Genomic DNA, 10,576 nt, shown 5'->3' on the forward strand with positions numbered 1-10,576 from the left:
CCTACTACTGGTGGCCGACGATGAAGCTTGATGTTGCAAAGTATGTGGCCGAGTGTGTGACTTGTGCGAGAGTCAAGACACAACATCAGAAACCGTACGGGAGTTTAGAACCTTTGCCTGTGCCTATGGGTAAGTGGGAAGACATTGCTATGGATTTTGTCACTAAACTGCCCAGAACAAAGAATGGTCACGACATGATTTGGGTGGTCGTTGATCGATTCACTAAGAGTGCGCATTTCATAGCGGCCAGGGAGAAATGGTCTATGGAGAAGCTTGCGAATTCTTATGTGAAGGAAATTGTGAGGCTTCACGGTGTTCCGTTAATGATTGTGTCGGATCGTGATAGCCGTTTCACATCGAGGTTTTGGAAAAGTCTACAAGAGGAATTGGGTACCAAGTTGTGTTTAAGTACAGCTTACCATCCGCAGACTGATGGTCAGAGCGAACGAACGATACAAACACTTGAAGATATGCTGAGAGCATGTACTCTGGAATTCCTAGGTAATTGGGATGAACATTTACCGTTGGTAGAATTTTCCTATAATAATAGTTTCCACTCGAGCATTAAGATGGCACCTTACCAAGCTTTGTATGGACAGAAGTGTCGTACGCCGTCTTGTTGGCTTGAGGCTGGGGAAAAGCAGTTTATGGGACCGGAGTTGGTTCATCAAACTGCTGAAAAGTTGAAAATAATTAGGGAAAGAATGTTAGCGGCTCAGGATCGTCAAAAGAGCTATGCTGACAAGAAGCGGAGACCGATAACTTTTGAGGTTGGGGATTCGGTTTTGCTTAAAGTCTCGCCGTGGAAGGGACTTATAAGATTTGGTAAAAGGGGAAAGTTAAGTCCAAGGTTTATTGGACCGTTTAAAGTTCTTCAGAGGAGTGGGAACCAAGCTTACAAGCTCGAACTACCAGAAGAACTGAATGGAATTCATCACACTTTTCATGTGTGTTATTTGAGGAAGTTCACGGGAGAAGTTCCCGACATAATTCCAATTTCTGAATTGAGAATTGATGAGAACAAAAGGTTGATTGAAGAACCAGAGGCAATTGTTGACCGAAAGACTAAGAAATTGCGACGCAAGATGGTTGGGTTAGTGCTTGTCCGATGGAAACACACGAATGGGCCGAATCTCACCTGGGAGACGGAGAGTGACATGATGGGTCGCTATCCGCATTTGTTTGTTGATGTGTGATTCCGGGGACGGAATCATTCTAAGGTGGAGAGAATTGTAACGCCTGTGTTTCCGGGCTTGCTGTTTTTTAGCAATATAATAGTCTAGGTTAACCTTTGTAACCCGTTTTGAAATAATAAGAATGTATTATTTGAGTATTATGTGTTTTGTGCTTAATTGCTTAATTATGTGGTCTGATTAATTAAGAATAAAAATAAGCGTCAAAATTTAAGTGTAAAATAAACTTAATATCTTTGGTTTATGTTGTAGTAGTCGGAACGAGGTTTCCGAATATATATAGATCGCCCAAATCTGACTTCGTATGAGGAAGTTATGATTTATCGAAGTTCCGGCTTAGCGGTATACAGCCTGAAATACTCGAATTGAGATCGAGCGGTTGTTAGCCGAAGCAATCTAAATGAGAATCGAAGATCTCGTTGTTGGTATCGAAGCGATAAAAAGTTAGGCGAGAACGGACGTCAAACGAAGAAGTTATGAATTTATAACGAAAGTTTCTGTCGCGGCCTATTAAAAATAATTAATAAAAATAAATTCAAAATTAGCCGACGGAGTCTAAACGAAAGTCGTAGAGCGTAGTCTCACCTTGGCATGGATATAAAGAACGTCGAAAACGGAGTTCGTATGAAGAAGTTATGAATTTCCGAAGTTTATTAATCATTTTGTATTTAAATTTAAATCAAAATTCGGAAGTATTATCCGAACGAGTCATTGATCTGATCCGAGGTACGCGCCGCGTACTCGAGTACGCCCCGCGTACTCCGAGGGTGTCGACATCGCAACAAGTGGCTTCGGATGACGCATGCGCTTACGAACATTGGAGCAGTACGCGCTGCGTACAGGCGTACGCCCCGCGTAATTGAGGCTTCCATCCTCTATATAAAGGATCCGAAGACAGCCTTCTTTGTTGTTCAATTTCTTCTCTTCTCTCTAGTCTTTTGCATCGTTTTTCGTGCCGAAGCTACCCCGAAGTCCCGGTATCATACTCTAGCCCCGAGGCAAGTCCCGAGATCCCGAAGATCCCGAGAAGCGCGGTTCCCGAGTCGAAGCTCTGCCCGCGAGAAGTTCGATTTTCGAGGAGATCTTCCAGATCTGCTGTGGATTACTACTTCTATAAGCCGTAGTGCTGTCGGATCGTCTTCTGATCAAGTGAGTGTGTAGTTATTTCTTCTAATACAATAATACGAAGTATTTTATATAAAAATACTTGCTATGTGTATATATTTGGTTGTGTTATGTGTGAATGAGTATTCACTCTCTTCTATCTTATAGATCTGCTTATTTCTTTATGAAATATGTGTTATGTGTGTGTGTGCCTCATCTGTTATGTGATATATGTGTTGATTAAAGCATGCTATACAGGTTTTCTTTAAACTACGTATGAAAATATATATTTTTATCTACTAATATGTTGGGTAGAACATGGGTAGATAGTTGGTGTGTAATAAACAGATGAGAGGCCTCGATGTTGTTGTTGTTGTTGATCTAGTTATTCAACGGAGTATGGATAACGACCACAGACTCTTTCTAGACAGTCCAGTGGAACACTAGCAGGTTCATAACCTGTAGGTGTTGTGAACGATGTGTTCACCGGTGTACTATATCCCCCTCATGGTTGCCTTTAGGTCATCTATTATTGAGGAAACCCCTTCGCAGTGATGTCCGTCCCGATGAAAATCCTAGATTAGGTCCCTTGAGATAGTTGTTTTAGGGACGTAAAGTGAGGATAACGGGAATGGGTAATCGGGATAGTGATTGGTTGGTGAAATTAAATATAACTTATTTATTGTGGGTTGAAAACCCTATATGCTCACCAGGCTCCCAAGCCTGACCCACTCAGTTTTATTTGTATTACAGGAAGTGGCACAAGGGCGTAAGATGGATGGATCATCTTGTTGTTTTGTTTACAAGTCTTTATATGTATATATTTGTTGAATGACTTGTAATGTTTATCGTTTATGCTTTATGGTCTGTATCGGAACATGACATCCCGAGTTTTGATTATATAATGAAATGCATCTCTTGATGAAATGCTTTGATAAATATTATTTTATCATGTTTTGTTTTGGGAACAAATTCCGCAACTCTTTCAAATCAAAAGGATTTACTCTGAAAATGTTTTAAAAAGCATAAATGAAATCGGTCTTTTCTGGCCGAGATTTTGGGGATGTCACACATAAATAAAAAGGTCTTTTGTATCTTTGAAAATAGGGATGTCACACAAATAGATATGAAGAGTGTTTTCCATAATAAGAATTTAATAGATGATGTCTATATGAAACAACCCAAAGGCTTCATTGATCCAAAATATCCTAATAGAGTGTGCAAGCTAGAGAGGTCCATTTATGGACTAAAACAAGCATGATGAAGTTAGAATCTTTGATTTCATGAAAAGGTCAAGCAATTATGATTTTATTGAAATAAGAATGAGTCTTGTATATATATTTCAAATCTAGTGGGAGTAATATAGTCTTTCAAGTACTGTATCTCGATGATATAATCCTTATAGAAAATGATATCCTGATTTTGCAATGTATGAATACTTGGCTTGGGAAGTGAGTCACTATGAAGGACCTATGACATATAGCAAAAGGATCTATAGAGATATACAGAAGCTTTTAATTATACTTAGCCAAAGTACATACTTAGATAAATTTTTGAAAAGATTCAAAATGTAAGATTCTAAGAAAGGGAATCTACCCATGAAACATGGCATACTGTTGAGTATGGGTAAATTATGAAGTATTAAGGAGGAACTAGAGAGAATCAGTTGAGTCACATATGCTTTTGATATGTGATATGGATGTAGATAAGAATTGTGAGTCACAAGTTATACTTGTAACACCCGATTCTCCATTACACTTTTTATGTTTTAAAATTATTTATTTTGCAAAATACTGGCTCTATGTGAGGCATAGGTAGCTAAGTTACATAAGGTGTAACTCATTATTTGGACACGGGGACTTAATGCCTTACACAGGTTGTAACCAAGTTACATAAGGTGTAACCGCACATGGTGCAAACCCTAATTTAGAGGTCTTGGACCTTATATAAGGACCTTAATCTCATTGAAGCCCTTCTAACCACCAACCTCCACCCTTTTTAGCATATAGAATGAAAACCTAATCCCTTAGAGAAACTATTGAGACCTCTTGTGTCTCTTGGTGCATCTTGAAGATGGAGAAGGTCAAGCTTGAATATTTATTGAAGCCTAAGCATGTGGTTCCGAAACCTACATTGCAATTCTCAACTCCAAGAGGTATAAAGATTGAATCCAACTAATCCATGTGTTACATCTCATTAGATTCTTGTTTCGCATGATCTTTTTTCACATAATATACAAATGTGTGAGTAAAATCTATTCTAGACCTTAGGGTTGCTAGTTTCTGTGTTTCTAAGGCCATAGAGACATAAAAATGGAATCTTGGTAGATACCTTTCATCCATGTAAGAGATTTTTGTCATTATAAAAGGTTATGAAGCTAGGGTTTGACTTTGAGCTCCATGTAGCCATACAAAGGCATAAAGTTATCAACTTTATCATTCTAGGAGTTTATTTGGACCAAATTTGAGCATTTGATGACTTGTCTTTACAGATTAAGAACTAGAAATAAAAAGGACTTAAATGCCCAGTAAGCGAGGCATACTCTGAGTTATGCCCATCGTAGCATAATTTTGGCCCGTTTTCTGGATAAGACTCTATGCCCCAAGTAGAGTAGGATGTACGCAACATGTAAGCAATAAGGGGTTAACCATTGACTTTTTGATTAGTTTGACTTTTGGTTAACTGAGAGGGGTTGAGGACTTGGAATTGCTAAGTGGTTGTTTACCCGAATGAGGATTTATTGTGATATATGGACTTGCCGAGTTTGGGATTCATCATGATTGCTATTTAGGGTTTGATTTTGATTATGTTTAGTGGGAGGACTTCAGCATCAACAGCCCGAGTGTGAGATCTAATCGTTGACCGATTTAGGTGAGTCTCTACATTGTACTCGTGTGTTGAGGGCACCAATGTTGGCCTACTGGATTATGTATGTAGGTTCCTGACAGTCTTGTGACTCTTTTTGATATGATTTTATTCTTAAGTATAAAGGTGAAATTGACTCGGGGTGAAATAGACTCATTCATTATGTACGTGATGTCTTTGTGACTCTTGCTGATATGCCTACATGTTATTTGTATGTAGGGTAAAGTAGACACGTTTGGTTGAACAATAGTGATTGAGTTTAAATAGACTCGGGGGTGAAATAAACCCGTACAGTTGAAAAATACTAATTGAGTTGAAATATACTAGGGGTGAAATAGACTCGTATAGCTTCATGTTATATGTATGTATGGGATGGGGTATTTTGGTGAACTCGATAAGCTTCGTGCTCGACATGATTGTACCGCATGATTTTATTGACTTTGACCTCTAACGATTGTATTACATATTTTTTCTGTGATGGGGTTTCAAACTGAATGAATGGTTTTTTTATCGATTTAAAAGAAATTTTTTTACTCAAAATTTTGGAGACATTACAAATTGGTATTAGAGCCTTCGTTTGATGAATTCAAGTACACTCTCGGGTGTGTCTGAACTCAAATTAGGGAATTGGTAATATTTTTTGAAAGAAAACAACTTTTCTAAGAATATTTCTAAAACAAAAAGGGGTGTAATGTGTGCAGTCAGCCGAGCTCAAGTTAGTATTTCCCAAAATACCCATACATATGTTATGTCATTGATTTGAAATGAGTAAATTAGGATTACATGCTAAATTATGGCTAAGGATCTACTCAAGATAGCATGATAGAATGCTATTAAGCGAATACATTAAATTAGATGTTGTAGTATTAGATAATTTTAAAAGGTTAGGTTCAACCCTATTGTACAGCTCTTATTTGAGTCCAACCATTATAGAGTGGGACCTATAAGTCGAAAAATTATCAGGTGTCAGTGACATGTAATTGTATTTGCGAGGTAGTTAGAAGGTATTAGAGGGAGTCTCTTATGCAGCTGATGGGAGAGATTAGTGGGAAGGGAACCCTAGGAAATCATAGGAGACGTTTTAGTGAATAGGGCACTCTATAGCGCAAGTGAAGTAATTGATAGTAGGGAAGTGACTTGGAAGATTTTAGGCGAAGATCACCGCCAAGTTTTAGGAGAGAGCCTTGTTAGTGCCATAGTATGTCGTGGATAAGAAGATGATGAAGATGTGGTACCACGACATGCTTAGAGCAGATATCTGGGAGCTTGATAGCTTTTTAGCACTTCAGAAATTGGAGGATATGATAGCTAAAGTCTAGGAACAAGAGATTTATTTGGACCACCTGGGGAAGAAGAAGACAGAGCAAGTGCAAACAACTAGGGTTCTCGTTGATACGTGCAAATAGCTACACCTAATTTTACTATTTATAACCTAACTACCTTATCTAACTAATTGCGCCTAGGCAGTGTACCTAGTCAAAATTATAGAATAGTTTGGTAAGTCGGGTGTCGATCTCAGGGAACGGTTTTGATTAATTAATTTATCTACTATTAAATTAACCTAATTTTAGAGCAAAGAGGGGTTTTATCTGATTTTGCAAGACCAGACGAACATAAATCACAGAATTCAATCAATTAATTAAAAACACTCATGTCTAGTTTGAATCCACTTCTTTACTTATGTTTAGCTAATAATTATGGATTATCAAAGTTGGCCACCAATTATTATGTAATTAGCAATTCAAGTCCAAATTTACTAATCTTTTTAACAATTCGTGAACTACCTTGTATGGTCACACATAAGCAAAACACAGAATTAGTTATTAATTATAGGTGAGCTATGTAAGATTTATCTAAGCAAACACAATTATGGTCATAAATTATGTCATCTAGCACAGCTAAATTAGTTACTTTTACCACTTATCTAAGATTTTGGTCGATCCTAGCTCTATCAGTTCAATGTTCACTAAATCACTAGGTTTCAAGTTCATGTAATTTAATGGTCAGTAAGCTACACAGAACATGACTTTAAGCAACTAAGAAACTAAAATAACATCCTAGGTAATGATAATCAAACACAAGCAATTTACCAATTAATCAAACTCAATAGTCATTAAGCTAGAACATAATTCAGAAGCTTCATCTAGCTAGACAGGAGCTGCTAGATTCAGCTACTCATAGTAACAAGTAAGCAAAAACCAGTCAAATTATCAAACATGTTCATAACTATCAAACTAACTAACTAATTATGAACCTTTACTCCTTTTGATGTTGAAAGCCTTTTTCAGAACTCTTTTTCTATTCAAAATCGTCTTCAAGTAACCTTGCAATCAGCCAAAAAGTTTTCCAAGTCGTAACGGGCATGGGAATTTATAGTTTTCTGAAAAGTCGTGATCCACGTCGTGGCAGGAAACTCCACGTCGTGATCCGAGAATTATCGTATCGGGCAAGGATTCCTTCTTCTCGTAAGCTTATCTTCTAGAATACTCGTGCCACGTCGTGGTCTTCTCGTTCACGTCGTGACTTCGGTTGAATCCATGAATTTCATCATCTTTTGTACTCCAAGTCGCCAATGTTCCAAGCATTGTCAATTTTGGTCCCTTTCTTCAAAAATGCTTCACTTTGGCTGCAAATAACAATTTATCCTTACAAGTACCATAATCCTATGCAAATAACCAAAATGTTAATAAAAATGTAAATAAATATTGCCTAAAAATATGTATAAATATGGCAATATCAAAATACCCCACACTTGTGCTTTGCTTGCCCTCAAGCAAATTTAACTATTTAAACTTAAACCTTCATTACTAGCATCACATAGAACAATCCATTTTTGAACTTAGCCATTATGCCAAGACCTCAACGCATGCATTTGTGCCTAAAATTTTCTAAGGGACCCCCCATACTCTAAATACTCACAATCCTCATAAAATGCCCCCTCTTCTTTTGAACAATTCTCATTTTATGCAACCCTCTGAACCCATCCTCAGAAATCCTACTTAGCCTCGAAGTATTTTTGTAAAGCTACCCAAGCATACATAAACTAGAAAATTACAACTTTTTAGAAGATACCACAACTTGGAGTTCTTGAATTCTTCTTTTCTTTGATATTTGATCTTTGATTTCTATGAATTCACGACCTTTTTGTGTAACTTTCGTATCTTCAACTTTTGAGACTTCAAAATTTTGATCTTTGATCTTCATACTTTGATACTTTTGTGCTCCAAAATTCTTCAATTTTCACTTTTTGGTAATTTCTCTCTTTTTTTTACATGTAGCTCACTTTTTCACTCAAAACCCTACATGCTTAAGCAGGGGCGCTTAACTTCAACCTTTATTGGCTAAGACATAGCTTTCCTGGATAGATTTCTGGTTAGGCTGCTAAACATATCGCATTCCTCAAACTAAGCGGGGTTGTGTTTTTGTTCCATGATTTCACTAAAATAAGGGAGGCCACAAATGCACTATAACGTGTATCGGCTCAACAAAACATTTAAGCTCTTATCGGATCATCCCATATAACATTAGCAACTAGAGTTCCACTTATTATTACTAGATCTAATTATTAAAAAATTTAAAATTTACCAAATTTTTTAGTAATTTTACTTTTCCTACCCCCTACCCCACACTTATTACATACAATGCCCTCATTGTATGCATAAAATAAACTAAAAGCAATAAAAGGGATAAAAGGGAACAGACTCCCCTGGGATAGTGGTGTAATCGAACTCCAAAAGTGTGGATAAAATGTGCATCTCGAATGTGAACCTCTTCGGAACAGGTACTTGGACCTTGAACCATCAAGCAATGAATCGAAACTTCAATCTTCCATAAAAATGGATGCAAATGTGTAAAACATGTAGAATAATCTGGGAAAGCATACGCCACATTACATAGTAGAGGAAACAAGCCATAAGAGTCTTCATAATGACCCCAAGAAGAAATGTGGCAAGCCATAAAATAAAGTATGCCAATGGCCTTCAAATTTGTGAAAAAAAAAATTAGAAACCACGTCGTAGTGAAGAGGACCACATCGTGGTGTTGCACAAATTACGTGTTAAATCTCTCATTTATACCAGCTCACGATGTGAAATGAGGTACCACGTCGTGAAACCTAGGCAATCCAGAACTAAGATTTCCCACTTTTTCATTCAGCCTGAGAGTTTGACCAACGTCTTAACTATTTAAGACACTTCTCATTTAGTACTCTAAAGACCCTTCCTGACTCTATCCACTCTCTTTGACGCACCCCACACTTATTTCCAATTGTGGGTTTCAACTCTTGACTCTAGACTCTAACCGACTCTTGGGTAGACATATTTACTTTCGACTTGACTCTACTCCTGAGACACCTTAGCAATCTGAAATTAAACCACCAAAAAGTAATAAAAGGGTAACATAATAATCAAACAAAGTCTTACAAACCGTAAGTTTAAAAACAATTCAAAAACGACACAAAACAAAAGCCAATAAAAACTAAATAAAAAATTAAGAAAAAGAAATCAATCATCATCGGTATGTCCTATCTCCCCTTGGTATCCAAAGCTCCTCCCAAGTAGGTATGTACAAGCACTGCGGCGGCACACCAGGTGGTCGAACCACACCCATGTGAGAAAACATGGCCTCCAACATCCGCGTGTTGTAATTCGTCCCTCCACGGAGATTATCCAAATAGGACCCAACCCGACTTTGAAATGGGTCGATGTGCATTCCTCCCTCATGTTGTTGAGTAGTACGTCCTCTCTCAACTTCTCCTCGGGCTCTAACATTTCGTCTATGGGGCCTCTCTAGAGGTTGTTGCTCCAGTTGCTCCTCTTCTTGCTCTCCATCCTCCGGGGGTATAACATAGCCGCCCCCGACATTTACCACCACCCGCATAACTCCCAACACCTGACTCGACAATTCATTGTCGGGAAGACGTATAAGATTCCTCACAAACTCATGAGACAAAATACCATATGACCGAGCAAGGCGGGTGGCCAAATGTCCACCCGTTACCGGACTCCCCTTCCTAGAATCGGCTGCTTTCGTCCCCATGAATCTTGCAAGCATATATGGCAAATCACAACAAACCTTGGGAGTAATGATACTCCATAGATAGAAAAAATTCTAAAGGGAAACTTGATCACCATGGTGCTTGTGATTGATAGAAAAGGTGACAAGACGATGAAGAAACGATACACGGGATTCTGAATTTGTGCTTCACTAAAGTCACGAGAATCGTACTCGTGAGTTGAGATAGTCCGCCAAAACTGAACATCCAAAGTGCCGGGAGTAAAATCCCGAACACACCCAAGTAGAAAAGGAACAAAGAAGGGAGATTGAGTCTTTACTGCTGTATATAACCCCATGCACCAAGCGAACTCACGAAGACTGCACTCTCGATATACCCCTCCTAATCGGAAAACTAGCGC

Source organism: Lactuca sativa, chromosome 5 (assembly GCF_002870075.4).
Source record: "Lactuca sativa cultivar Salinas chromosome 5, Lsat_Salinas_v11, whole genome shotgun sequence".
NCBI classification, from domain to species: Eukaryota; Viridiplantae; Streptophyta; class Magnoliopsida; order Asterales; family Asteraceae; genus Lactuca; species Lactuca sativa.